General features: G+C 41.5%; 1 protein-coding gene across 2 annotated transcripts in view; it reads left to right on the top strand.

The window, feature by feature from the left end:
• The first annotated feature begins 2,754 nt into the window (after positions 1-2,754).
• The window catches only part of UBE2I (ubiquitin conjugating enzyme E2 I), a 115,946-nt gene continuing 100,619 nt past the window's right edge, over positions 2,755-18,081 (top strand). Inside the window, exon 1 of one of the 2 annotated variants that reach the window (XM_069209882.1) lies at positions 2,755-2,987. The gene's annotated coding sequence lies outside the window, so the exon portion shown is untranslated. The remainder of the gene's footprint in view (positions 2,988-18,081) is intronic. The other variant, XM_069209883.1, reaches the window with a different exon arrangement.

The following is an 18,081-nucleotide window of genomic DNA, read 5'->3' as shown; positions in this document are numbered from 1 at the left end:
GGTATTCCAATGGGGGAACATCCACTGGTGAAGAAATTAATGAGAGGCGCGCGGCTTTCGGTCCATCCTGAGCACAGGTATTCATCCTTATAGGATGTTAATAAGGTTCTTGAGTTATTCCTGTCTTTGCCACAAAATGAATATTATCCAGGAAACGATTATCAGGTAAGATGGCAATGTTATTGTGTATGGTTTGTTGCATAAGAGTGTCTGTCGTTAGGGCTCTAGATATTTCAGGAAATGTTTTCACCTTGGAGGGGGTAACGTTCCATATCTCTAGAAGGACAAAATGCCATTTCAGATTGGTTTCCTACCCTTCTTTGCATCAAAAGCCTAAGTTATGTGTTGTTTGATGCCTTAATGCTTTTAAAGCCACCAGAGAGGAGCTTTGTCCTGCTGGTAAGCGCCAATTGTTGTTTGCTCTACGTAAACCGTTTGAGGCAGTTTCAGCCCCCACCACTGCCCGATGAGTGAGGGGTATACTTCAGGAAGCTGGAATTTATATTAACATTTTTGGAGCGCACTGTGGGAGAGGTGCAATGGTTTCACAGGCATATGCACTGGGTGTTTACCTGGAAGAAATCTTGAATTGGTGGTCAGACTCAGCATTCAAGTCCTTCTACTTCAAACCAGTAGTTCACATGGCATCCCTGGTTGTGGACAAGCTTTGAACAAGAATAATTCAAGCCTCAAGTTCTGACATACAATTAATAATTTCCTAGCTACTGTAATGATTGTTTTCTTTATTATTACTCTAACCAGGTGATCACCTTCCTATTATTTCAGATATGTTTATGATGTACATCAGTTGTGCATAGTCGCTACAGGACTGTTTCTTTTGCAGGGAATGAAACTTCTAAGCAGGAGAGATTGGGCGATTTGATCATCTGTCCACTTGAACGAATCCTGTAGCACGAAGGAAGTGGAGGTATAGACAAGGTTGTTGGACTGTACTGAAGAGACAATAAGATTGGCTGTTTCTTGGTCTGCTTCCCAGAGTTCATTGGAAAGGTAGTTTGTTTATTCAAAATAGCTGCTGAAAAATTAGCATAATCCTCGCGCTCATGTCCTTAAAAGAACTGAAACTTTCAGTAATAACAGCTAGGAAAATGTTCATTCTGCATCCATATTGTTTCCATGCAATTGTGGATTTACTGCATTTGCCACATAATCCCTCATCTGCTGCATAATTTGCAGATGTTAACAAAAAAATGTGGTTACTAACTGAAATGATTCAAATCTTACTAAAAAAGCAGTGACATGTGCTGCCCCGCAGTGAAAGTCTCTTCACAAAGTTGGTCATCAATTAGCAGCTTATTGCTGTATTCAAGTATTAAAATGGTATTAACCAGATGAAACTCTTGCCTTGACAATGTTAATATGGGTAAAATGATAAAAAGAATGAAGCAATACTATCTCAAAATGTGCTACATTATGCCGCATAATTTGCAGTTTCTTGCTGCATAGTTTAGTCAAGCCTGCAGCATAACTTGCCCTTCTCCTGTCGCATTATTCCATTGGCTCTGATTATATGGCATCAGGACTCCTTTTGCATGGATATGAAGCAAAATATCAAACTCCCCAAATAATAGCAATGGGGAGCATTATTTGCCTTCAATAGCATAATACTTAAGAAGGAACCAAATTGCCTTTCTTTGCCACATCATTTTCCATATATAAATGAGTCAATCCATCCACATAATCCCCCTTCACCATTGCCTCAGAATTCCAGTGGTCTTAGCAATAATACTTCTCTGAAAGGGAAGACATTAAACTAATGTTTAAAACATTTTGCTATCAAGAGTCACACAGACATTTTATTTAAGGATTTTTATAAACAAATCTGGATGTGAGAGAAACCCTAGGAGTTCAGGTGTTGGCTATCTATAACAGAACTTTATTTGTAGTGATGGTATGCAAAGATTGTCCTTGTGGTGATTTACCACATTTTATGCGTGTGCCCAATGCAGAACAGTTCTTAATGGGGGCATTTCAAGAGCTGGTAAAAAATAAAAGAACAATGGCTGTCAGGGACTGCGCCACCCCTGCGGTGACGCAGGTGTTTCAGTGTTATTCCAGAGCAGCCTCGTTCTTGCTAGGTCTCTGCATTCTGAGCAGGTTCCCTGGCTCACGTTACCTCGGTTTCAAGGGATCATCTGCCAAGTCTGTTTCTGCCCCTTTAAAATCAGGACTTCCTTTTGTAAGCGATACTCTGATTGGCTGTAGCACGTACGAACCTAGTCTGCCGCCGGTTGTACGCCAATCGAAAGGTCCAGGAGTCGCGAGGCCGCTCGGCAATTTCCGGGCTGCTTAGAGACCGCAGCGTTTTCCTTAGGCCTCGCTTTCAATATCTTTAGTGAACACTTACCTATTGACCTATAGCCGGGTATACATCGTTGAGCTGGGAGTGGGTATATCTGAATCTGACGAAAACCCTGGCCAGCAACCTCCGCCTTCGGAGTTATCTCTTCGAGAAGTTTTTGGGGCCCAGTTGCCCCGTCGGATGGAAGAGTTTTTAGAGAACCCCTTACTTTTAGAGCGCGGCTCCTTTAAATCCATAGTCGACTAAGTTGAATGCCTGTATGGAAAAAAATAAATGTACATTAAAAGTCACACAGTGTTGCTTTCTATCAATGTACCAATAGCAGTAGTAGAAGTTTAAGCTTGCTGGGATGTGAGTCCGAGCTGTGCTACATCTTGTGCACCACGGGTGTAGTGCTGGGGGCTCTAGCAGCCCCCCACTTGCTCATTATTGTAACATCTAACAGAGGCCAGACTTTGCCCGCCCTGTTCCGGAGACCACGAGGCCACCCTTTAAATGACACTAAGGCAGGCTTTCAGGCATCGCCGTAGCCAGCCCCGCCTCCGAGGTCCTATTTAGTCCGGGTCAGGCACAGCGTTTCTTTCAGGAGGGAAACTTCAGGGGCTTTGTCCCGAGATACAGGCGGCGAATCTGAGACTCGTTTCCCGGCGCGGGGCTCTCACAGGTGAGGACTGCGTGTAGGGGACGGCATGTCACAGTGGGGTGACTCTACAGACCCCGGTGGCTCTCGCCATCCTTCGCCGGTGCCGTGCCATTCCGCCCTCGGGATGGACCAGTCCCTGGTTATCTCGCTTAGGGGAGGGGGCGTGAGGCAGAGCACCAGGCATTGGATTGTCAATGCGTGGCGGGCAGCGCCGGGTTGGGAATGACCGTGACAGCACGAGGGCCATCAGTAGTCTTCCCCCCCCAATGCGCCGGGGGTGGTGGGCATGGTCGTTTTTACCTGGGTGTGGGGAAAATAGTATAACAGGCCGTTTGCTCCTTTTTTTTATTACCCTCTACGGATTTTCGGTGTTTCGGTTGTTTGGCACGATCTGGCGTGTGTTTTCCTGCGGGGACTGGAGTTCCCATCTGGTAGCCGTGAGGGCGTTCATCGTAGTAACTTATAGAAAAATTGCAATCAACACCTATCCTTAATAACATCATTATGACTCTCTAGTCAAAACATTCCCGTAACCTGGCACCTTAACCGTCTCGGGTAAGAACCCCGGCACCACTTTTCTTCAGCTACATCAGGCAGCTACTCTTCTTCCTAGGGTTAATGCAGTATCTTTGCCCCACCAAGTATACCTTTGCCGTGCACCGGAAATGAGGGAATATGTTGCTTTTATGCCTAGGCCACTGTCGGCTAACCTTTAAGCAGTTGGGTACGATAGGGATAACTTAAATAGGAGGTGTATGAGAAATGTAATTGTTTGAAATCTTAAGAGAGTCGTATTTGTACTTTAGTCGCAGTGATATAGATAACCGACGTTGAGACGCGCCATGCAGACTCCCAAGAGTAGGTTGATACCCAGGACAGCTCCCTCTTACTATGGGCGATCCTATCTGAGTGACTTCTGGACAAGACGCTACTTAACAATACATTGGGAGGAGTAGGGCAACTAAAACGGGTAGGGAAAGGAAGTAATTGCTGTTGATGATGGCAAGTGGGGGTAGGCATGCCTTTAACCTTGCAAATTGCCTACTCGCTCAGTTTTGAGAATTGCACAGTTAAAAAGTACTGTATTGCATATACTACACTTGTGCGTGCACATGCAACTGGTTCAGTTTGGTACAAATGAGACCAGAGTCCCTCGGAAGTTGCAGGGTGATAGGAATCTTCCTGAACACATTCTTGAACTGTGCCTAAATAGCGATGTTTTGTGATAAAATTGGGACTTTACTCAGGGACAAACTAATTTGACAAGCTGGTCCTGTTGGGTTTTGGAGATGGAAACATCCCCCTAAAATATAGTAACATTATGACATTGGGCTGGTGGTTGCAGAGAGATGTCACTAAGTTATGGGGAGTGCCCAATTCACTATAACTGAAGGCATGGAGGGGAAACATGGACTAGGGCACAGTGGCTGAAGAAGTAGTGAACAAAAAAAGTGATTGCCCAAGGAGTTTTGAAATCTGGGCAGGGGACAGTTTAGAAAGGTTTAGTGGTGTATACGGTACACACATTTATTTATTTATATATATATATATATATATATATATATTTTTTTTTTAAATACAAAAATAATGCTGATACGTTGATATTGATGGAAAAATGTTCCAAGAAAGACATGATAGATACTGAGTTACTATCTTTTTCTTGTTTTTATCAATCTCTTCTAATTCCCTTCCTGCACAAACCTATAACACTGAAATGAGTGGTGCTGGTTTCAACATCTCCCATAGAATCCTAATGGCATTCTCCCTTAACTCTTTCTCTACAAAGTTACCATGAATTTCAGTGCTTTTTATCATGTCTTTATACGTTATGTGAGCAGTGATGCTGGGGTGTGGAATTCCTTTAGCTGACGCCCAGGAGATATTGTTTGAGGTCAAGGGAACATGTTTTCATGTTTAATTTGTCCTTGGGACAAGAAGGCCCAACCCCCTGCAGCACAAACCCTGTGTCTGCCATTTTACTGTGCCACATTATGGATCAGGGAAGGGCATTGCCTGCAGTAAAGGTAACATTTGTGTCCGTAGGTTAATGATGTTTGAACTTGCATTTATGGTTCATTAATGCTTGGTCATTATTAGAGTGGCGAGTGGGCTTAGAAAAAGCTGTAAACTCGGACTGCGCTACTGATAGTAGTTCCAGTATAAAAACGTTTAAACACTTTTGCAAAGTTTAACAATATAAAACTACTTTTAATGCTCACAGAGTGCTCTTTAATTAGATGAAAAGCTTAAAAGCTATAGTAAGGATTCTTGGCTTTCAAAATAAAAATGTTCATTAAAAAATGCAACTAGGAAAAAAAGTTTTGCAAAACTTCTGTTAATTTTTAGGTAACATTTCTTTAATGTGTCATTTAGTTTAAAATGTGTTGAAGCATGCTAGTATTTCCCAAAAATATATCCATAATGGAAAAATCAATGTAAAGGGTTTCAACAAGATTATGGGAAACATGAAAATAAACAACCACTGGGAAGGCCAGTAGGTTCCGGCTTGGTCGTCAGCCTTTTGTTTTTTTCAGTGCATGTCTTGTTTTGACATGGTTTTGGTAAAACATTATGGTTGAAGGAGCTGCTGGGCTCTCACTAGTATAACACATACTGGCAAACGTATTTTTGGTTTAAAAAAAGCACACATTGCCACCGTAGTTCTGGCATTGAAAAACACTGCTTTGTGTGCCACTATGCTCCTTGTGAAACAGCACAATGCTGTCACTCGTAGTAGGCAGATAAAGAGAATTTTATTAAAAACAAAAGGTCTTGGTTAATGCCAATCCTAATTAGGGGCCAAGTTCTTAAAGGAAGTCACAAAAGTGCACCCCTGGGATATATTCTTGCATAAGTGCATATTTACGATTCAAACTATCTAGAATTTACAGAACTAGGCAGAAATGGTACATAAAAAAAAAATTGTGAACTGCATTTTAGCTTTTGCAAGTACACGTGTAGATTCGCTCAAGCGAAAGTCTGAGCATGTACAAGTTCACTTTCCCTACAATTACCTTTTCCCCAGCTGTTAGAAATACATTTCCAAGGTTTCTCAATGTGGGAAAAGATTGGAGAAAAGCTGCCAAAAATCACTAGAGCATGCAAGTTCGTACGTGTGCACAGACTTGAAAGAGCATTCAAACCCTGGAACTATGGCTTACTGCTTCCTACAGCCCCAGTACGTACATCTGTGGAAAGGTGGCAAAATAAGGGATATGCTAGTATTCCTACCCTAATATAGTATGAGCCCTGGCATAATCAGAGCCCTTATATGAGATGGCTGCCATAATATTTTGCCGAGCTACATGGCACCAAAGGGACAAGTGGTTTTTCTTTACAGGGCAGGTAGCTTTGTGAAGCAACCTGTCCCATGGACAAGTAGACATCCCCTGAGGGATGGCTAACAGGTTAACTTGTGGCTGAACTGCATAGAGTACAGAGTTGTGTTTTAGCTGGCTTCAAGTTGACGTTTGTTTGTCAAAATGAATACTTGCTCCAGAAATTACACATTTAGAAGAATATTGAAGTATTAAGCGGATCAGTGTCCCCTAGCAATTCCATTGAAATGCAACAGTGATGAACAACTTGCAGCCTGTCTGCGCAAACCTCGAAATGCCTTGGTGCACAGTTCATACTTGTGAAGGGCAAAGGAGAGCAACCCTTTAAAACCAATAAGTAGAACACCAATAGGTCCTGCAGGGTAGTTTAAAAATCTGCTTCAGACACCTTAGTTAGAAAATTTGCCTAAATCAGTCACACCACTTCTCTAAATACTGCATAAAAAGTGTTAAACTCACATTTTGCAAATGAACACATGTAATAAAATTCTATAACTTTTACACTGAAATAAAATGCATAACTATATTAGACATCATGTAACAAACTCGGTGGGGAAAAAAAGGGAAATCTGTTTCTAAAACCTACCCCGTCTTGCCACAGTAAAACAGTGGATCAGTGTTCCATATACATTCATTCGGTGCAGACAAATTGTGGATTAAAAAAATGTTTATGGATTTCGGTTGTTTAAATGAAATTACTCCACCTTCAGAACTAAATTCAAAGAATCTTCAGGTAATTTGGCAAGAACACATGGATCACAATATCACAATCTTACAACATTAAGCCAATTGGGTGGTGGTGTTCCACCCCCCCCCCCGTTTTATTTTTATTTTGTTCTTCTCAGGACCGTGGGCCCTTTTTGGTTCATGATGTATTTCAAATCTCAGTGTAATTATCCTGTTGGTGTCCTATTTATGATATTGTGAAAGCAAATAATCCTCCAGGGATGTCTTCAGAGCTTAATGGGAATATGCTGCTGTTTACTTGTGTAGCTTGGAGGTGTCTGATTTCTTTAATCTCGCTGTCTCCTCCAGCCATTCCATAATGAGCAACATTCTTAATACATTGTATACTTGTTCCCTTATGCCTGGCGAACCTGCACCAAGAGCAATTTTGTTTCTTTTATTTTTCCATAAGTGACTGCTGCCACATGCCACTAAGCGTTTGGCACTTTAATTTTAACTATACACATTCACCTAGCACTCATCCATACAGTTATCTTGTTTTAATCTCTTTACCAGGACCTGTCTAATACAAGAGTTTCTATGTTATTTTTTTATTTTATTGGCCTGACTAGGTATTTTAGTTGTGCAACTAGCAAGCAGAGCTATTCCAGAACTGTTTCCTCTGGGATATCCGATTCAAACATGACTATTCTTCAATAATGTGTTCACCTCCTTTCTTGTGCGCTTCTTCCTTAGTGCTTTTAGGCCACTAAAGTGTGATTTGTTTGTATTTTACAAATGTAGCAAAATAAAGGACTGTCTCCCCATTCACCTGGTGACGCATGCCTATCTCTTGTTTGCCAGTTTCCCACTTAAGAATTTACGCAATTTCCTGAGGGATGGCAGGAAAGGGTAAAGTTTTTGGGTCTGTTTGGTAGCATTGACTCAGCGACCTGTGCTACAGTACACTAATGGATCAATGCAGGACATTTCGGTGTGAAACATACTGAACAATGAGGTCTAAGCCACTACTTGCCTGAACCACTACTGCTAAACAACTAAAGTCTCCACAACAAAGTACTGAACAACTACCATCTAAACAATGATTTTGCCTGAATAACGATTGCCTGAACAAAGAATTTTAAGTGAACTTTTGTTTTTTGTTTGTTTACAATTTATATTTTCTAAACACCCTATATAAATTTCTAAACAACTAATTAACCATAAAACAAAAATACCTTAAACTTTGTTGTTCAGGCAAAATCGTTGTTTAGACAGCAGTTGTTCAGTACTTAGTTGTAGAGACTTTTTAGTTGTTTAGCAGTAGTGGTTTAGGCTGTCGTTGTTTAGGACCTAGTTGTTCCATCACATATTCCATTTCGGTCTCATTGGAATTTTTCTCAGTGTGATTAATGGGTGAGTGTCTTTCCCTTTCTGTTTTGGAATTTGAGTTGTGAGATTTGAGGAAAATTTAATTAATAGTTTTAATCACTAGATAAGAAGACAAACAAGCAGAATGTTTTTTTGTTGTTGTTGCTTTAAGTGCATTGTTCATGTAGGACATTTTTCTGCAATTCTTGATCATGCACCAATTTTTGCACTCTGAAAACAGGTGCTGTTTCACCAACCTTTCAAGTTAATGAAAATTCTGAATTTTAGTGCAAATGAGGATTACACATAAATTACTGTAGTAAGCCGAATTAAAAGGCAGGCCGAGTGAAGACACCCTAAACATATTAAACTAGCTAAGTGTGCTTGTTTGGTATGTTACGTATGTTGATCCCATGCTCACTCAATTTTGTTTTAATACAGCTCTCTTAAAACTTGGTTTCAAATGGCTGAGTTGTTTACCATCTTTTAAGTACTCTGCACTCCTTTTTTCTTGTATAGGTACATACGTACCTCCAGTGTCCACATTGATTCAGTACAAATGTGGAAGTATGATGATGAAACTTTTTTTTATTCAAGAAGTTTTCAATAACTCAAGTCCTTTTGAGCTGCAAAGCTACTGAACACTTAATGATCAACATCAAGTCTGGAAGTTTGTGTGCAAGTTTCTGGTTCAAATTTGGCAAGATTGTAAGCTTATTATTTTAATCACCAGGACACTGAAATAGAATTTAATAATGTTTCACTTGTTTGTTGTACTTGTCAGCTGTGGACATGAACACGTGTTAATTGCTCATCCCGAAGTTATAGGCTCGGGTAAATATGTTAAGTTAGTATTTTTCTGCAGGTGGTTTGGAGGGACTTCTTACCCACCTTTCCCCATCCTACTTAAAATCAAGACTGGGAAGTGTCTGCTCCAAGCCTGCACACCAGGTGCACACTGTACCTAGAGAACTGGAAAGTGGTAGTTGACTCGAGCGTTATGAGCTTCTGATTGACTGAGCCATAGTCAGCATTCCATATATTATGCTAAATATATATGTCGTACTGGCGACCGCCAGTAGGTAGTTATGGTTAGGACCAGGTATCCATAGGAAAAGCATTTTATGACTTGATTTCTTTCGTAGAGTTGATGGAATGTGCTCTAAGCTAAAATGAAGAGCACATTTTCTGTAAATTAACGCTTTCTCATCCATGTGAGAATGAAGTCAGACTTTCGCAGTAAAACATGTACTTCCAACAGGAGCTGCCTGTCAGGTGGTTCCCTTGTGTTCTACTGCAGCCTGCCAGAGTATTCTAAAGAACAACTAGTGAGCTAATACTTAAGACAAGTGTGGCACACTTGAAGCCATCTTGATTGAGTAAAACTGGTAAAACTTAAAACACTTAATTTAGAAAGGAACAAAATGAGTGTTTATTTTTGTCATAGAAATTGTTGTTAGTGCTGCAGGGGAAACGGCCTCTAGAATGAAGGCAGAGCCCTGCATGCCGTTGCTGCGCAGGCTTAACCACGCGTTCCATTACCATGCATGCCTTTACAACGAATATGCCTTTACCATACGTGCCATTAGAACAAATTTCGTTGTACAGGAATGATTGGTAAAGGCATATTGTAACTTTTATAGGTAAGTATTTAAAAAAAAATATATATATGTGTGTATGTATGTGTGTATGTATGTATATATATATATATATATATTTTTTTTTATTGAATGGATTTCTTGGGGCAGTGGTAATTGTAGGGGCTAGTGAGTTTTTGGGAGGCAAGGGTAATTTTATGGGTTAGGGTGGCTATGGGTTTTTGGATGGCAAGGGTAATTTTAGGGTGGGTATGGAAGCTTGGCAAGGTTAATTTTAGTGCTAAGGGTGTGTATGGGTTTTTTGGTGGCAAGGGTAATTTTAGGGCCAAGGGTGTGTGTGGGTTTTTGGGTGGCAAGGGCAGTTTTATGGTTTAGGGTGTGTTTGCGGTGGCAAGTGAATTTTTAGTGTTTAAAGTGGGTATGGGAGATAGTTGGATTAACGTATAGTAATGAAAATAACTTTACATTAAACTATAGAAAATCACTGGAAAAAAAAAATGATAGAGGGACGTTATAGTTGAGGAAACAGAATAAAAAGAAAAACCTAGAAATGCTATTTAAAAAAAAAAAAAAAATATAGGGACATGCACCGCTCTGGTACCCAGGAAGTAACCGTTATGTCCAGATGGGGGGCCCTTGGGGTGGGGGGGGGTGGAGAGCGCTAGGGTTCTCCCTGGGGGTCTCGCACCCCCCTCCCCTGGGCAGGAATGGAAGGGGAATCGCTTCTCCTTCCACACCCCGTGGCATCTGATGTTTGTGCGCGATCGCTTGCTGACCTCATCAGAGGCCTACCCCTCCGTGGATCAGAGGAGACATGCAAAAGCATTTCTCCTCCGAACACGTGGGGTTGAGAGAGGCATGAAAGGAGAGGAAAGACCTTTCCTTTCATGCCTCTCTCTCTCAGCAATTCTACTGCCAGATTTCGATGCGAATTGGGCAGCAGAAATGCCTACTGGACACCCAGGAAATGGTGTGGTGGGTTGTGTGTGTTTTTTAAAAATTTTTTTTTTTTTTTAGTATTCCTTCATAAGGGGATCGGCCCCTTGGGCAAGGGCCGCACCCCCGGGGGGCAATATATTTTTTAGGCTTTTTCTGCCCCCCCCCCCCCCCACCCTGTCCCCTCGGGGGCAGATAGGCCTATTATACCTAAGCCAATCCACACCCCAGGGGGGGGATAGCAGAAACCCCTAGACACAGGGATTTTTTTTTTATGTAGGGAGCGACCCCCTTGGGCAAGGGTCGCTCCCCTGGGGGCAAATTGTCTTTAGGCGACTTCTGCCCCCCCTTGGGGCCAGATCGCCCTATAATTTATTAAGCCAGTCTGCCCCCAAGGGAGCAGACACCCCTAGGGGGATTTTTAATTTTTTGTGTCAATTTCACGCAAAGGAAGTAACCTTTTAGGCAAGGGTCGTTCCCCTGCTGGCAAGCTTATTTTAGGCCATTTTTTCTCCCCTTGGGGGCAGATCGGCCTAGTTCTATTAGATCGATCTGCCCCCTGGGGGGCAGACACCACTTGGGCACCAGGAATTTGTGTGTGTGATTTTGTTTGTGGGGGCAGACCTTTGGGCAAGGTTCGGTCCCCATTGGGGCACATTACTGTTGACCAGATCTGCCTCCCTTTAGGGCAGATCGGCCTATATTGGAAAGCCCACCAGAGACCAGGGAAGATTCTCTTTCAAAATAAGAGGGTGGGTATATGGCCATACCCCACCACCCCAAATAAATGGGTCCAAAGTTGTTCTGCCCACCAGTGAGCAGATGGGACAATTACCCCCGATCCACACCCCAGGGGGGGCATAAAGTCTATTAGATGCCAGAGAATAAAAAAAAAAGATAGTGGCGTGGTGGCTACCAACCGGTATGGGCCATGGTTCTGCCCCTACCCCAACTGAAGGGGGTAACAGTCTTTCAGCTCTCCCCCCCCCCCCCCCCACACACACACACACACACACACACACCACCCCCCCCATCTTATCCCACGGCAAGCGAGAGGACATTTGGTTTTGGTTTCTCATTTGGGCCATGAGAGCTTGGCTAACTCTCAAAATCGTCCCACTTGGAACGGTGAGGGCTGCACATTTTGGACTTTGGGACGATGCCATGTAAGAAACATCTACAAGACCTAGACACATCTGAAAACTAAACATCTGGGTGAGTCCAGTGTGGTGTGCTTCACATGCACCTGCACAATTTTTTCGTACTTACAATGGCCTGCAAACCTCCAATTCCCCCCCCCAACATTTTTGTGATGGAACCTTCCAGAATCTGCAGGAATCCACTAAATTCCTACCACACAGGATTGTCTCATCTATACTGTTAAAAATTCCGCCCCACTTGTCAGCCTAACAATGTTTGGTGTTTTTTTTTCTTTTTTCTTTTTTCTCCTTTTCTTTTTCTCCTTCTCCCCCCCCCCCCCCCCCCCCCCCCGCCTTTTTTGGACCCGCTTTTGGTTCCGTCTCAATTTCGACATGTTTTTCGTTCTTCCCTGTCACATGCACTGGGCCCACCTACACAAATGAGGTATCATTTTTACCGGGAGACTGAGGGGAGCTTTGGGTGGTACCGCACTTGTCCAGTGCGGTGATCCCACACAGAAATGTGGGATTTTTGTTTTTTTTGTTTTTGTTGCTAAATTTAAGGTTTGCTGAGGATTCTGGGTAAGAAAATACTTTGGGATCCAAACGAGTCACACTTTCCTGGATTCCCTCAGATGTCTCGTTTTTCAGAAATGTCTGGGTTTGGTAGGTTTCCCTGTATGGCTGCTGATCCAGGACCAAAAATGTCTCCCACCTTTGCAAAAACAGGTAGTTTAGTTTTTGATGTGTATAGATAGTGTTTTGGGGCATTTCCTTTTGTGAGCAGTAGACCTAACCACACAAGTGAGGTACCATTTTTATTGGGAGACTTGGGGAGAATGCATGGTGGAAAGAAATTTGTGGCTCCTCTGACTCCAGAAATTTCCCCCACTGAAATGTGAGGAAAAAGTGATGTATTTATTTTGCCAAATTTTTACGTTTGCAAAAGATTCTGGTTAACAGAACTTGGTGAGAGCCCCACAAGTCACCCCATCTTGGATTTCACTAGGTATCTAGTTAAAAAAAAAAAAAATGCACATGTTTGGTATGTTTCCCTAGGTGCTGGCTGAGCTAGAGGCAAAAAACCACAGCTTGGCACTTTGCAAAAAACATGTTCGTTTTCTTTGGGAAAATGTGATGTGACCATGTTGAGTTTCCTGCCGCGGGCGTTAATCCTACCTACACAAGTGAGGTACCTTCTTTTTATCAGAAGACTTGGGGGGGGGGGGGGGGGGGGGGAAACATAGAATAGCAGAACAAGTGTTATTGCCCCTTGTCTTTTTCTACATGTTTTCCTTCCAAATGTAAATGCTTGCACTTGACCTAAAAACTAGACCAGGTTATGATTTTACTTACTTCTTTTTGTCCTTCTCTTTTCGCCTTCTCCAACTTCTCTTCTTTTCTCATCTCTTTTCCGCTTCTCCCCTTTTTTTTTTTTTCTTTTTTTTTTTTTTTCTTTTCTCTTGTGCCCTTTCGTCCTGGCAACAAGGCAGGGAATCCTCTGCTGTTTAGAGCAGATGGATTTTTTTATTTATTTTTAAACCTTGTGAGCTGATGAACTTCCCCCTTCAGGCAGATACATGGGAACAGTCTAGCCCCAACTGCTTTCCATATGGTTGGGTCCAAACTGCGGTGGCATGGTGGGCAAAAAAACCTGATTGATTAAACCCAGATCTTTGTGACTGGGCACAAATGTCTGCATTGTTCAAGATTCCGTCCATCTGTTTTTGCTTTTGTTGCCGTAATTGGAAAGGGTATGCCAAGAAGTGGTCCTCATGCTCACTGCGCCACTGGATTGAAGCTAGCCTGGCTGATGAAGGGCGGTACCCTGAAACCAGTCTCGGGATGCTTGTCTCTGGTCCAAGGAGGCCTGTCATAATGTGGCCCTCAGGTGTGTGTTTTTTATTTAATTTTTTTTCCTTGTAGAATCTACAGAAGTGGCCCCAAGCTCAATACAGAATTTTGTGTCTACTTTTCAGAAATGTATAAACGTCCTGGATCAACCATGGGTTTCATATCCAGTTTTACACAAACTGGAAGGAGTTTGAAAGCACAAAAATGCAGGAAAAATGGGCTATCCAGTAAAATGCCCAAACCATTAAAATATTTTTCTGTATCATGTCTGCTTGTTCCTAAAAGATGGCAACTTTAGCACTGCAAACCTTTCATTGATGCTATTTGCTGGAAAAAAGACAATTTTTCTGAAGCACTATTTCCCATTTTTACCACAACAAAATGTAGCTATACGTTGGCTAATTTCTCAGTTTCTCTCCATTGGAATCCACAAACCCTTGGTACCATTGGAATCTACAGGCTATAGGATGCAAATTCGGCGTGGATAGCTTATGTAGACAAAATGTTAAGGAAGCCTAAGTGAAAACTGCAAAGAAAAAAAGGCTTGGCTCTGGGGAGATGAGGGGAAGGCCTAGCTGAGAAAGGGTTAATGTGTATACACACATGTACCCCTGAGAGAGCCGTCCTATTGACTTCCTGGAGTATGTCACATTTTTTACTGCAGACTCTTCATGTCAAAGGACTGGACACTGGAGGACTTGGTGAAAACTGAGGAGTGGTCTTGGACACACTGCTGATGGGTATAAAATGCCCAGTTTTCGTATCAGTTTTGGGTAGTAGTTGGTTGGCTGAAAGCTAAGTCCTGAGATTGTTTTATGCAGGTTACTGCATGCTCCTAATGAGTGCATGGCCTTTGGCCAGCCTGGTGTGTGAGACAGTATGTCTGTGTGAGCCGTATGACAGTCCTGAAGCACCCTCTTAAAGGGTCATTGGGAAAGCTAATAATTGCATAGTTTATGTACTGATGTGCCACTGGACAGAGCTCACGGTTTTGCCACTGCATTAAGTGGAAAAGCAAGAGGCTGTACAGGCAGAGTGGGAGCTTGCTTTTCTGGCTAGTTGGCATGGTTCCCTTCATATTCACTGATACATGCAGATTTGTGTAGTTTGTTCGTTGTATAGTACGGTTCCCCGTTCCGTCTGATCAGTTTTTCGCACATTCAAGGTTAGAGTAAGTGCTCACAAGGCTGACAACAAAACATCAGGGTTGTGCTTGCCGTGGCCATGTGGATTGCAGTGTTTTTTTGTTACAGGTTTGTGTACTCCTATTTCATAATTTGCTATCATAAAACCCCATGTATCACAGGAATTATTTCATAGCTGTGAAATAATTTTCACATTTCACTGTGAAATTACATTACTGTGAAATAAGATTTTCATCCAGTGGGAGGCCTACGCTCTACCTTGTTTCCTTCCCTTTAGTTCATTATTCTGCAATTCAGATGGTGAAGATCTTTAGCATCGCTTTTCGTTTAAATCAACTATACATGAAAGGTAAACTAATCGTGAATATTCCAATTACAGTGAGTTATTTGCTGCACTTTGCTGAAAACAGCTTCTATATCACCTCTTGTATGAACATGCTATTAGCAAAGCAAGATTAGATCTAAAATTCTACATACACTGTTACCATTTTTTTTTAACCAAAAATGGTAGTTCAGTCATTTCACTGGTACCATTCATGTGTCCTTTATATGTAAACAGTTTTTATGCTTTTATTTATTTTTTGCACAAAATACGGTGGGGAAAATATTCCTTCATGAGCAGGCATGTTACTTCACAGAAACGTTTGAATGCAGGTTTCATCCAGTGAGAGGTTTGTATTATGATTATTTTCCTATCATTCATTTAATTGTTATCAAAACAGGACAGTGCATTTAAGTACCATACTCCTTACAATTCTCCAAAGCATCAGAATCGGCCCCCACTTTACATCTCCACAGCTCTTGATGAAAAGGAAGTAAAACCTGCGCATTATATTTGCAGTTGGGTCCTATTGTTTGAACATTGCAGGGCCAGCTTCTAACTTGGTTCGACCATTAAAATGACCTTTTCCTTAATCGCCTTTCATGAACAGATGCTGAACATTCTAATTAGCAGTTATGGACCATTGTTGTCGCCACCTTGCCAGCAACTGCTTCAGTATTTGATTTCCCTAACACACGCATGCCTTTTAGCAAGGCTTTTTTTTTTTTTTCTTCCCAAAACTCCTCCTTAACTATGCATTTAAATTATTTCTCCTCTTGTACTACAATCAAATAGCATCTGCCTGTATTTCACTTAATTTTGGGGGAGAGGGGGCTAGGAATTGGCGAACCAAAGAAAACATCCAATCTAGGCAAGCATTAGCCAAGCCAGTGGGTACTGCCTTTTTGACTTGTTGCCTTTGCTGTTGCTCTTTGCAGATGCTGTGCAAAAATGTTTGAAGGGAGAGCAGTGACTTCTATGCATCATGACACTAGATTCACTCCAGTGTGGTGACATTTACTCCTGAATGTTTTGGCACACATTCATGCTCATTGGTATTATGCCGTCCTTTTGTTTATTACTATTTTTTATTTACTGTTCCAAGATGGTAGTTGCCGGTTTTTACAGTGGAAAATGGAAACAAATTGAAACAATTAGCTTATTAATAATACTTGTGTCCATATGTTAATGCTGTTCGAAATTGTATTTTTGGTTCATTAGTGCAAAGCCTATATTATACGGGTGAGCGCCATAAATTAATATTGTAAGCTCCCACTGCACTCCTGTCAGTGGTTCCAGTAAAAAAAAGTGTAAACACGTTTGAAAAGGTTTGACAATGTGGCTACATATAATACTCTCTGATTCGATGCAAGTGTTTGCAGAAGCTTGTAAGCAAGAGCAATGAATCATTCTGTTCAAAATAATGTTGAGGAAAAAATGGAAGTAGGAAAAAAAAAGTTACTAAAATTCAATGAACTTTTAGGTACCATTTCTTTGAAGCATTGTCCAGTAAAATATGTTTATACATACTAGTATTTCCCCAAAAAATATTCATAATGGAAAATCAGTGTAACCAGTTTCAACAAGATAATGGGGAAATGAGAAAATAAACCAGCATTGGCAAAGCCAATCGATACAACATTGGTGGTCAGTCTTTCGGTTTTGTCAGTGCGTGCCTTGTTTTGACAAGGCTTTTTTAAAATGTTGTTGTTGTGTGGGCCGCCTGACCCTCCCCATCGTAGCAAACTTAGATTTAAAAAAAAAAAGTAGTTGCTGGTACTGACAAAACTACTTTGTGATCCAGTATGCTTCTTGTTGAAGAGGCGAATGGTATCACTCACAGTAAAGCCAGCTGATAGATGGATAGAGAGAGAAATAACATTTTAACAATAACAAATGATCTTTTGTTAACAGCAGGACTAATTAGGGGCCCAATTCTTAGTCACAAAAGTGCACCCATGGTATATGTCTCTACATTAGTGCAGAATTATGGTATCAGTGAAATCAAATTACTTTACAGAAGTAGACCAGGAAATCTTACTCTTAGAAACTACTTGTGAATTGTATTTCAGCATGAGCAAATATGCATGTGTAGATTTGCTTGTGTGAAAATCTATTGAGCATTTACAAGTTCACTTCCCCTCCAACCACTTTTTCCCAACTCTGGAATAACTTCCACTTCTGCCCTTGTCAGCAGTACATTTCCAGCCTTTCTCAGTATGGGAAAAAATTACAAAAGAACTGGCAAAAAGTCTTAACTTGCAAGTTTGTAGGCTTGCACAGATGCAAAGGCATTTCAACCCTGGAACTATTGATTACTGCGTCCTACTGCCCCAGTATGTAAATCTGAGGAAAGGTGGCAAAATAAGACAATTGCTACTATTCAGCCCCCACTATAGTATTAGCTCTAGCGTAATCAGAGGCTATGGTCTTGCCAGAGCTCTTATATTATGAGATTGCTGCCATAATTTGCCGCTGCACTATGTGGCACCAAAGGGATAAGTCGATCAAGTCTATTTTTTTTCTTTGTTTTGTTTCAGGACAAGTAGATTGATAAAATATATGCTGGTCCATGAGACAGGTTGATTTATTACATTCCACACCCTTGCCACCTTTTTTCTGATCTTGTGGAGTATCATCGTTTGTAATTAGCCGATGGTGGTGCTTCACATTAGTATTATCAAGAACAAACTTGACCACTGTGCCTGTACTATGTATCATGCCTAAATCTTCTGCAGTTGAGTCT

This window comes from Pleurodeles waltl, chromosome 10, assembly GCF_031143425.1.
Source record: "Pleurodeles waltl isolate 20211129_DDA chromosome 10, aPleWal1.hap1.20221129, whole genome shotgun sequence".
Taxonomy (NCBI): domain Eukaryota; kingdom Metazoa; phylum Chordata; class Amphibia; order Caudata; family Salamandridae; genus Pleurodeles; species Pleurodeles waltl.
Note: the sequence above shows the minus strand (reverse complement) of the source record. Positions and strands in the feature narration are given on the sequence as shown.